The following is an 11,929-nucleotide window of genomic DNA, read 5'->3' on the forward strand; positions in this document are numbered from 1 at the left end:
GACCCAGGCAACTATAGGCCGGTGAGTCTGACTTCTATACCAGGAAAGATCTTTGAACAAATTATTAAACAACATGTATGTCAATACCTGGATAAGAATGAAGTGATTAAACAGAGTCAGCATGGGTTTGTAACTAATAAGTCATGTCAGACTAACTTAATTTCCTTCTATGATGGTATCACTGATTGGGTGGATCAAGGAAATGCTGTAGATATAGTATATCTTGACTTCAGCAAAGCATTTGACAAAGTCTCTCATACAATCCTTATTGAAAAAATGACTAAGTATGGAATGGACAAGGCAACTGTTAGGTGGATTCATAACTGGCTTAGTGATCGGACCCAAAGAGTGGTCGTAAATGGCTGCACATCCAGTTGGAAGAATGTCTCAAGTGGGGTACCACAGGGCTCTGTCCTGGGCCCTGTATTGTTCAACATCTTTATCAACGATTTAGATGAAGGAATTGAGGGTAAACTGATTAAATTTGCTGATGACACAAAGCTAGGAGGGATAGCTAATACTAGAGAAGAGAGAGAGAGGATTCAAAAAGATTTAAATAAACTGGAGAAGTGGGCAGCAACTAACAGAATGGTTTTTAACAGGGAGAAATGCAAAGTACTACATCTGGGCAATAAAAATGAAAAAAGCATATATAGAATGGGAGGAATAGGGCTAAGTGACAGCACATGTGAAAAAGACTTGGGTATACTAATAGATCACAGACTGAATATGAGTCAACAGTGTGATGCAGCAGCAAAAAAGGCAAATGCAATTCTAGGATGTATTAACAGAAGCATACAGTCTAGATCACGTGAAGTCATTATTTCCCTCTACTCCTCTTTGGTCAGACCTCATCTGGAATATTGTGTCCAGTTTTGGGCACCACATTTTAAAAAAGACATCAACAAACTGGAGCAAGTTCAGAAAAGAGCGACCAGAATGGTGACCGGTCTGCAAACCCTGTCTTATGAGGAAAGGTTGCAGGATTTGGGAATGTTTAGTTTGCAAAAGAGAAGACTGAGAGGAGACTTAATAGCTGTCTACAAATATCTAAAGGGATGTCACATTGTAGAAGGATCAACTTTATTCTCATTTGCACAAGGAAAGACTAGAAGCAATGGGATGAAACTGAATGGGAAGAGACACAGATTAGATATTAGAAAAAACTTTTTGACAGTTAGAGTGATCAATGAGTGGAACAGGCTGCCACGAGAAGTGGTGAGTTCTCCTTCAATGGAAGTCTTCAAACAGAGGCTGGACAGACATCTGACTGGGATGATTTAGCGAATCCTGCTTTGAGCAGGGGGTTGGACCAGATGGCCCAGGAGGTCCCTTCCAACTCTACGATTCTATGATTCTATGATTCTATGATTCTATATCCAAACATTCAGCATTGCACACCACCAGAATTGAGGCAAAATTGATCCTCTAACTCAAGTTTTCTTCGGATCTCATTTACCTAGCAGGGTATAGGAATAGAAATTATCTGTGATAAGACCTATATCATAGTAATGTTATTTCATAGTGAAAGGTTCACTCAAATAGGACTGAATGGTAGGAGTTGCAGTACCACCTACTGTTAGCCATGTGGATGAACCTATGCACCTTTGGTAACAAAGTAGTAAAACCATGGCCTCTTCCTTTTTTGTCATCGTCAAGGATCTCCAAAGTCCTCCAATGATCAGACATTGATGATTTATATGAAGTATGATATGCTTATCAGGTAAAAGGGATTGTCCCACCATAGTAAATGGGTAGAGATCTTCTATGGATAAGCAAGGTAAGAAAGCCACAGCAAAGATGGTAAAAAATTTTACAAAGATCAGCAAGACTATTTATTACATGGTTGGTCGTTAACTTCAATAGCTATTCAACCAGTCAGACCCATCAATCATCTCCTGATCAGGGGGTACTGCTACACAACAGCAAGTTGCCCTGGTTGGACAACCTCATTCAACAGTACCAGGCCATAAAAATGCTATGGCGGGGACTTAGATGGCTATAACCTGATGTAGTCAAAACATATTGGTAGGACTGGTCAAGTTTTTATGGCCAATTGAGATTTTCATCAAGCTGCCTGAACATGATGATATTACCAAAAACCTATAGATGTAAACTGATAGGCTATGGAGAATTCTCATGTATACAATTTATCGAGTTATTCACAATGTCTGACCACCAATGGATGTCTAACAAACCACTCCTGAAGATGATCACAACTAACCCAACATGGCTTGAGAAAGGACCATGCAGGAATGAAACATGTTGCCTGGGAGCGCAGAAGATATTTCTTTTCTGCCTTTTTAATATTTGTATTGTTGTACCTTTTATACCACTGGATTAATAAATCTTCTTAAAAGAATTGCTTTAAGTGCAGTCTATCATTTGGACTGTTAACCCAATGTAGTTGCTTGATTTCAGCTTTGCCCATTGTGAGGCAGTGAGGGGTATCATATGTGAGGGATGGTATGTATCCCCTAGGATGCACATAGAGGCTTATTAAGGCCGTAGGAGTGCATTGCAGCCACAGATAAAAAGTAAGTTTGGTAAGATAAAAGAAAGTTTGGTCTTGGACAAGCTATTTGCCCAAGGCAGATTTAAGAAAATCTGGCATGGGCTTTTATTTTTGGAGTGAACTACAGGATGGTAGTGGAGCGGTTCGCTGCCTCCAGGCCGGGTCTTACAAGTGGCCCAAGGCTAAAGATTCCATTTAAAAACCCTTCAGCAAAGGGTTGGGTGTGTCAGTCTTGATTTGCAACTGCAGATGAGGCTCTGCAAGGTTCAGCCTGTGTGAAGTAACACTGAGTGAAGCGAAGCCAAGAGACCTGGCATCCCTCAGCGTAACATGGTGGTGCAGTTGCCGATGGCAACCGTTCTCGGATACTGACTGTCTTGATTCCTGGCTGCGATCCGGAGAATACCATTTATTATCCTTTTGTGAGTACGTGGACATTATAGACACTTTGCTTTGAACTTTCCTGTGGTCACTGCCAGTCACACTGCACCAACCCCGCTGCTCTTCACCATTCAGCAGCTAAAAGGACATATGGGTGGAAATTATAATGTTCTGTAGATTCAATGGTGGACACTGGAAGAAAATAGAGTACAATTTCAAAATACATTTTCCATGGCTGGAAAATGAATCTGATGAGCAGGTTACTAAAATGAGGATCACATTTTTTAATGTCCATCATGAAATGGTGGTCATTGGTTACAGAAGTTAACCCAGTTGGATAATTTGTTTCATTTGCTCTCTACATAATGATCCTCTATTAATCGACTGATTGCTATGGATCCAGAAGGAATTGTGACATCTATTGAGATGAATGGATGACTAAAGGTACTGTCACACTTAGCGATGCACCAGCGATCCCGACCAGCGATATGACCCGGTCAGGATCGCTGGTGCATCGCTAAGTGGTCGCTAGTGAGCTGCAACACAGGCAGATCTCACCAGCGACATCGCTGGGGTCGGGGGTCGCTACTTACCTGTCACACTAGGCGATCCTGACGTCCTTCCGCCCGGCTCCACGCTCGTCGCTCGTCTCTCCACAGGAAGCGCCGCAGGAAGCTGACGACGAGAAACAGTCCTGGACGTTCTCGCGCGATTAGCGATAACCAGCGGGGGAGCGGGTCGGAGGTAAGTATCAGACACAGCGATATCGCTAGCAATATCGCTATAACGTCACAAGTTATAGTGATATTGCTAGCGATATCGCTAAGTGTAACAGGCCCTTAATGCATCCTCCAGAGAGGGAGATAAGGTTTTTAACAGCTCAGGCTTTTAGACCTAATAGAAAATCCCTTTTAACCTCTAGAAATTTGATGTTATGGATAGGCCTTACTATGCTGCACTGACTATAACTTTCCAGTGGTATCCATACTGGAAATCTAATACGCAGTCCATCCAGAGGTAATACTTAAAAAAGCTGGAGTTTAACATATTAAAGTAAGGCTTTAATACCACTCGAAGGCTCAATGGAAACATGGGGATGTACTATTGGAAACGCTATCAGATAAATTCCCTCTTATACAGTGTAAAGTCTGTAAAATATCAGATTATCTGATTGTCACAGTGTGGCAAGGATTGAATGGATTAATTGATTTGCTTACATATGATGTCCTTTGATTGCAGCTCAAAATGCTATTATATCAGTCAATGGTTCATAATGACACATTCATCTGTTTTGCCTTCAGCAATGAAATCTTGGAGGAAATATTGAGATACAGTATTATGACTTATAATGAATGTGATTGGGGCTTAATATCTGCAGGATACCCATTGTGCGATTGCTGCGAATATTCGGAAACTGAGAAATCTGTGGAAGATCTGTGACAAATCTGCAGAAAAATCTGCACGGAAGGCTCCTTTACACTGCATTACAGTGAAGGGAGAAGATTAACATTTGGAAGATTTTTCAGACCACGGATTTATATATTTAATGCATACTGTTAAGTGGCATCTGCAACATTTGGGATTACAATGTAAAAGAAAAAAAAGTACTGTATATTTTTTTACTGGATGCCTCCCATAGACTGGATCAGAAATCCCGCAAATGTGGTTCTGCATGGTCTCGCCTTGAATGGGTCAGAAGTGCACATGCTCTATTCCTTTTCTATAGGACTGCTGGAAATTGACGAACGCTGTACTCAGATTTTTCCAGCAGTCTCATAAACAATTAATGGAGTGTAGATCAAGCATGGACACATCTGCTCCTTTCTAATCGGGAGTTCAGAGCCCTATTCTTGTGATTTCTGGGATTCCCAGTGCTCAGACCACTGACAATCAAATTATCCTCTATCCACTTTATAGGGCATAACTTTCTTTATTCGAAAAACCGCTTTAATAGTAACATAGTAACATAGTTTTGAAGGCTGAAGGAAGACCTTATGTCCATCTAGTTCAGCCTATTTTTAGTGCAGCTGTTATGCATTGTTGATCCTGGGAAGGCAAAAAACCCACAGAGTAGAAGCCAATTTTCTCCATAGGGAAAAAAATTCCTTCCCCTAAGCTGGGTCAACCATCTACCTATAATATTATGTTATTCGTAAACCTTCTATACTGTTACTCACAAGAAAAGCATCCATTCCTTTCTTAAATTCATTCAGTGAGTTGGCCATCACCACTTCCTCAGGAAGAGAATTCCAGAGCCTCACTGCTCTTACCGTGAAGAACCCTCTTCTATGCTGGTGCAGAAATTGTCTTTCCTCCAAATGAAGAGAATGCCCGCCTTGTTCTTGTCACAGTCCTTGGTACAAACAGTTCATTGGAGAGATCTCTGTATTGCACTCTGATATACTTGTACCTATATATTAAGTCTCCCCTAAGTCTTCTCTTTTCTAGAGTAAATAGACCTAATTTTGATAACCTTTCTGGGTATTGTAGTGAACCAACTCCATTTATCATTTTAGTAGCCCGCCTTTGAACCCTTTCAAGTTCAGTAATGTCTTTCTTGAGCACCGGCGTCCAAAATTGCATACAATAATCCAAGTGTGGTCTGACGAGTGATTTGTACAGAGGGAGAATTAGGTTTTCATCTCGTGTCCCCAGACCTCTTCTAATGCATCCCATGACCCTATTTGCTTTGGTGGCAGCTGCCTGACACTGGGCACTCCAATTTAGCTTCTTATTGACTAAGATGCCCAAGTCTTTTTCCATGTCTGATTTCCCCAGCAGTTTCCCATTTAGTAAGTAATTGTAGCATCTGTTTCTCCTTCCCATGTGCATAACCTTACACTTATCTGTGTTAAACCTCAGTTGCCATTTTTCAGCCCAATTCTCCAATTTACTCAAATCTGTCTGTAGTTGCAAACTGTCCTCCTTTGTGTTACCTACCTTACATAGTTTTGTATCATCTGCAAATACTGATATTTTACTGTGTAAGCCATCCACTAGATCATCAATAAATATTAAATAGTAGGGGGCCCAATACAGAACCCTGTGGTACCCCACTAGTAACCCTGGCCCAATCTGAGTATGCACCATTAATAACCACTCTTTGTTTTCTATCACTAAGCCAGCTACCTACCCATCTACACACATTTTCCCCTAGCCCAAGCTTTCTCATCTTACTTACCAATCTTTTATGTGGGACAGTGTCAAATGCTTTAGAGAAGTCGAGATAAATGACATTGAATGATTCTCCTTGGTCCATTTGAGAGCTTACATCCTCATAGAAGCTGATCAGGTTAGTTTGACAAGAGCGATCCTTCATAAATCCATGTTGATATGGAGTTAAACATTTATTAACATTGAGATATTCCATAATGGTATCCCTTAGAAACCCTTCAAAAATGTTACCCACAACAGATGTTAAGCTTACCGGCCTATAGTTTCCAGGTTCCCTTTTACACCCCTTTTTGAATATTGGTACCACATTTGCTTGCCGCCAATTAAAAGGAACAGACCCTGTTTCTATAGAGTCTTTAAATATAAGTAATAGAGGCCTGTCTATCACATTACTTAACTCCCTTAATACCCGAGGGTGAATGCCATCAGGGCCTGGTGATTTGTCAATTTTAATCTTACTAAGGCGGTTCTGCACTTCTTCCTTGGTTAGGCAGGTAATACTTAATGGGGAGTTTACATTATCACTCTGCATTTCCCCTGGCAAATCCTTTTCCTGTGTGAACACTGTTGAGAAAAAAGTATTTAAAACATTTGCTTTTCCCACATCGCTCTCTATGATTTCACCCTCATTGTTCTTTAAAGGGCCAACACCATCAATTTTAATCAGTTTACTGTTTATATAATTAAAGAATAGTTTGGGGTTTGTTTTACTTTCCTTAGCAACGAGTCTCTCAGTTTCCACTTTTGCTAAATGTATTTGTTTTTTACACATTTTATTTTTTCTCTATAACTTTTTAATGCTTCTTCATTGCCTTCTTGTTTTAGCTTCTTAAATGCCTTGTTCTTGTTATTTATTGCCCTTTTTACATCCTTATTTAGCCACATTGGTGTTCTCCTGTTCCTAGCCCTTTTATTTCTGTACGGTATGGCTAGCTCGCAGTGGGTGTGTAAAACTGATTTAAATATTTCCCATTTATTTTCTGTGCTCCTATTTTTGAGGACATTGTCCCAATCAATTTGGCGAAGGTCCTCTCAAAGCTGATCAAACTTTGCTTTCCTGAAGTTCAGCGTTTTTGTAACCCCCTTCCAGGGCACCTTACTGAAGGACAAGTGGAATTGTATTATATTGTGGTCACTGTTCCCTAGGTGCCCATCGACTCGTACTTCTGTTATGCTATCTGGCCTGTTGCTTAAAATTAAGTCCAGAAGAGCTGTCCCTCTAGTTGGGCCCTGCACAAGTTGTGACAGATAATTATCCTTGGTCACTGACAGAAATTGGTTTCCCAGTCTATGTCGGGGTAGTTGAAGTCCCCCATAATATCACCTCATTGTGATTTGCTGCTTTGTCTATTTGTTTCAATAATAGATTTTCAGTGGCTTCTCTTATATTTGGTGGCTTATAACAAACCCCTATGAGAATTTTATTACTTTTCCCTCCTTGTATCTCCACCCATAGAGACTCCACCTCTTCGTTTCCCTCTTGTAAATCTTCTCTTCGTGTGGGCTTTAAAGTGGACTTTATATATAGACAGACTCCACCCCCTTTCGTTTTTTTACGATCCCTCCTAAACAAATCATATCCTTGCAAGTTAGCCGCCCAGTCATAGCTGTCATCTAACCATGTCTCAGTTATTCCTACTATGTCATATTTTTCCTCATACATTACCAACTCCAGATCTTCAATCTTATTGGTCAGGCTCCTTGCGTTGGTCAGCATGCAGGAAAGAAGTTTTGCTTCCTTTTTCTTAGCTTCCTTCTGAGTACCCTGTCTTGGGTCCTCTTTACCACATCTAGTATCCTTGATTAGTTTGTCCTTCTGCTGCATGTTCTTGTCTGCTGTTTTTCCTCCCATCCCCTCTTCTTCTAGTTTAAAGCCCTCCTGATGAGTGTGGCAAGTCTTCTGGTGAATGTGTGTTTCCCAGGTTTTGTGAGGAGTATCCCCTCTCTTGCGAGAAGTCCATTGTAGAGGTAATTCATGCCATGGTCCAAGAATCCAAATCCTTGCTGCCTGCACCACCGTCGTAGCCAGTTGTTCACCTCTAGTATCCTATTCCATCTCCTGATGCCATGACCATCGACTGGGAGGATTGATGAGAAAACAACCTGTACGTTCCGTTCCTTTATTTTCGTCCCCAGAATTTCAATGTCTTCGCAGATAGTTGGTAGATCATTTCTTGCCGTGTCGTTTGTGCCTACATGTATCAGTAGGAAAGGGTATTCGTCCTTGGATTTGAGGATAGTTGGTATCCTGTTGGCCACATCCTTGATTTTTGCTCCTGGGAGGCAGCATACTTCTCGTGCGGTTGTGTCCGGCCTGCAGATAGTTGCCTCCATGCCTCTTAGTAGTGAGTTGCCCATAACTACCACTCTTGTTTTCTTTCCGGACGCACTGCTTGTTGATCGTGAGTGTTTTTCAGTGTCATTTGTTTCCGACTTTGTTGACACAGTAGCTTCTTTTGTTGATAGTGTGTCTTCTCTTGTAGATACGGTATCATCCTGAGCTGTGCCATTTTCGTTCTCCAGCATGAGGGCTTCATATTGGTTACTAAGCTGTGTGGGTGGTGATGACCACTTGATCCATTTGCTTCTTTTCGTCACATGGCTCCACTTTTCAGCCTCTGTATGTGCTCTGAAGCTTTTCTCACTTTCGGTATCCTGAATAGTTGCTTCTGCTTCATCCAAGAAGTCCTCATGTTCTTTAATTACCTTCAATGTTGCTATTCTTTCTTCCAGTCCCTGCACCTTTTCCTCTAAGAGGGCAACAAGTTTGCACTTCTGACAGGTAAAGTTGAGTTTTTGGGCCGGAAGATCCGTAAACATGTAGCATGTGTTGCAGGTGACCATGTGGATTTTCTTCTCTTCCATATTGCTATTGCAGTCTATGATGGGTGGAAACTGCGATGTCCTCAAACAGCAAGACCCGGCAAGTCCCAGCGATCGATCAGCTTAAGGCGACTCTTCTCCTCTTCCCAGAATGCACTGGAAATATGCAGATGAGCTTCCTGCTTCTCCAATCCATAGTTATAAATATTTTGAAAGCTCACATTTCTCTATCCTGTATTGATGAACATAGTAAATTAATTTAAAAGGGGATGTTCCTTTTTAAATATAATTCGCTCCTCTCTGTATTTTGTTTTAAAAAAAAAAAAAATGCTGTGTGCTCCCCTTCCCATGTCAGCAGGCAAGTCTCTGCTTCTGCTGCTACCAGTATGGGGCATTGGCTGCGGCGCTGACATCACCCTGACAGAATGGCAGCCAAACAGTGAGCACAGCAACTCTGAGTATGGCATTCCCCCCACTAATGTGAGCTCACTAATTGGCTGCTCACATTATGTCAGCGCCACAACCAATGCCCAACACTAAGAGCAGAGGCAAAGACTCGCTGGAAGACCCAAGGAAGGCAAGTACAGCATGGTTTGTTTGTTTTTAAAACAAAATGCATGAAGAATTAACTATATTTGAAAAGTAACAAACCCTTTTAAAGGATAACTTTACTTTCATGTAACTTTTCAAAATAAGGTGTCCTGTGTGTGCACATGAGGAATAACATCATTTCTTGCCATTCTATTCTTTATTCTTGCATGCTCGCCAGCTTTTCCCTCTACATGCTCTGTGTCAAATATGCAATCTACTCTGAGCTGGGGTGCGGAGACGAGCTGCAGTGATTTTTTTCCCATGCACAGCACAGAACAAAAGAGGGGAATACCTGCTCTTCATTCACTTTATAGCTCACAGAAAAAAGCTGTAGCAACATGAAGATTATTAGAGAGAGCTTAACTGTCTTGATCTGAATAAAGCTCTGATGTAAGGTAAAACACTTGTTATAGAGATCTGCACAATGTTTTTCAGTCTACCTCTCCCTGCTCCCTTCCCTGCTCCTGAATCCTCAGTGTTTGATAAGTGACAAAGGAAATGGATTTCTCTAACAAGATACATTACAAAGTTTCTTTTAATTTCCTGTACTATTAATTTATGCAAGGTTTGTTGAAACCACAGTAACATTGCACAAAGAGTCAATTGTTTTTAATCGTAAACGCATAGATGCAATACGGTTTTCCTTTATTTGCTTGCTTCGGTAGAGGAAATTTTATTTTGAGGGGTCAGAGAACAAATTCTGGATACATTTTATAAATTCTTTATTGCAAATTTCAAATTTGGATGCACATAGGTAATGTCACCCACTCAAATCCAGAAAATTGGTTTATAAAATTCATTTCTCTTACTGTTTTAGACCCGATTCACTGCCGCAATCTATGTAAATATGACATCTCTGGTGTATGCATTATTTATAGATAACCACATTTTTAGAGTTTTTAAGTTCTGGAATCAAAAAATCAGTATTCGTTTCATTTCCCAAATGTAGATTTCTGCTCCTGACTTTTTCCTGGTGCCATTTGGAACTCACCAATAGTTGCTTCCAAAAACTCTGCTAAAGCCTGTTAAGGCCTCTTTCACACTTCAGTTATTTGCATCAGTTAAAATCCACCAAAAAGGCGGACAAGCGGATCCCCGTTCTCAACTGATGTGAACGGATGGCACAGGATCCGTTTTTAGACGGATCCTGAAAATGAGGAAATTTAAAGGAACCGCTGGCTGGGAGAGAGAGAGAGAGAGAGAGTTTTTTTTTTGTCCGGCACCCAGACAGAATTTGGGGTTAATTCAGTGTCTGGAGGATCCGCCGGCCAAAAAAAGTTGCAAGCTCCGTTTGGAAATCTTTGAGGATGTTGACGGACACTAACATTGTGGCGGATCCTCAAAAAAACGGATGCAACGGACGGCAATCAGTCAGGATCCGCCAATAATGAAAGTCAATGGGAAAAAAACGGATCCACAAAGAAAAATGGCAAATGGCGGATCCGTTTTTTTTTCAAAATTGGCGGATCTTGACTGATTGTCAAAAACGGAAGTGTGAAAGAGGCCTAAAGCCAAATGGAACTGAACTGTAAAAACCACATTCACAAACTATTCTTTTCATTTACAGGGACAGAAAAGGAATATTGATGGCACACAAACTGTTATTGCATTTACATATAGAGATTAAATGCAGTAGCATTAAAGATATTTATTATTTAAAAATATTTTTTTTCAGAAAAAAAAGAAAACTAAAAACACAACCCTATTACAAATGTACAACAAGTCACAGAGGGACATACCATGCTCAGGACGTGATCTATGAGTGGAGAATTAATGCAAAAAGATCCAATGATCCCATCACCTTAAAGCATAACACAATTACCAGGAACATGACTAGACAATCTAGGGGCCCATAGCAAACTTTTGAATGGATTTACTCACCGCTCATCACTGCTGAGCTTTTCTGCTGTCTGGCCCACTCTGACATGACAGGTCCCTTCTGCTCTGAACCACTGGGTCATCCTGCAGAGGACCTGGCTGTGATGACAAAGTGGAATGTGTAGAATAAGCAGAATTGCAGGAAGGTCTGGTGGAGATTTTTGTTCATTTTGCCTGCCAATAATCCCCATCTCCCAGCGATCGAAGACCCCAAAGAGATTGTAGTTCACCCTTGACAGTGAACCTACTGATTTTGAAGACAACTAAGTAATGACTATCTCTAAAAAAAAAAAAAAATTGTTATTAAATGCAAATTCAATGTTCCTTATTATGCTGGAGGGTTTCTCCAGACTCCAGAGCATAATAAACATGGCATGTAAAAAATAAAGAAAAAACATAATACTCACCTCACTGCTCACCTGCAGCCCGCCGTCCAGTCCTACGCTCCTCCTCTTTTACCCTCCCTTTACCACACATCTTCTTTGGCATCTTCCAGATTCCAACTTGACTTAGACTCCGACATCACTGAGCACTGCGCCATCAAAACACTTTGTAACAGCGTCACGT

Source organism: Dendrobates tinctorius, unplaced genomic scaffold, assembly GCF_039654945.1.
Source record: "Dendrobates tinctorius isolate UK_male_01 unplaced genomic scaffold, ASM3965494v1 ptg000010l, whole genome shotgun sequence".
NCBI lineage: Eukaryota > Metazoa > Chordata > Amphibia > Anura > Dendrobatidae > Dendrobates > Dendrobates tinctorius.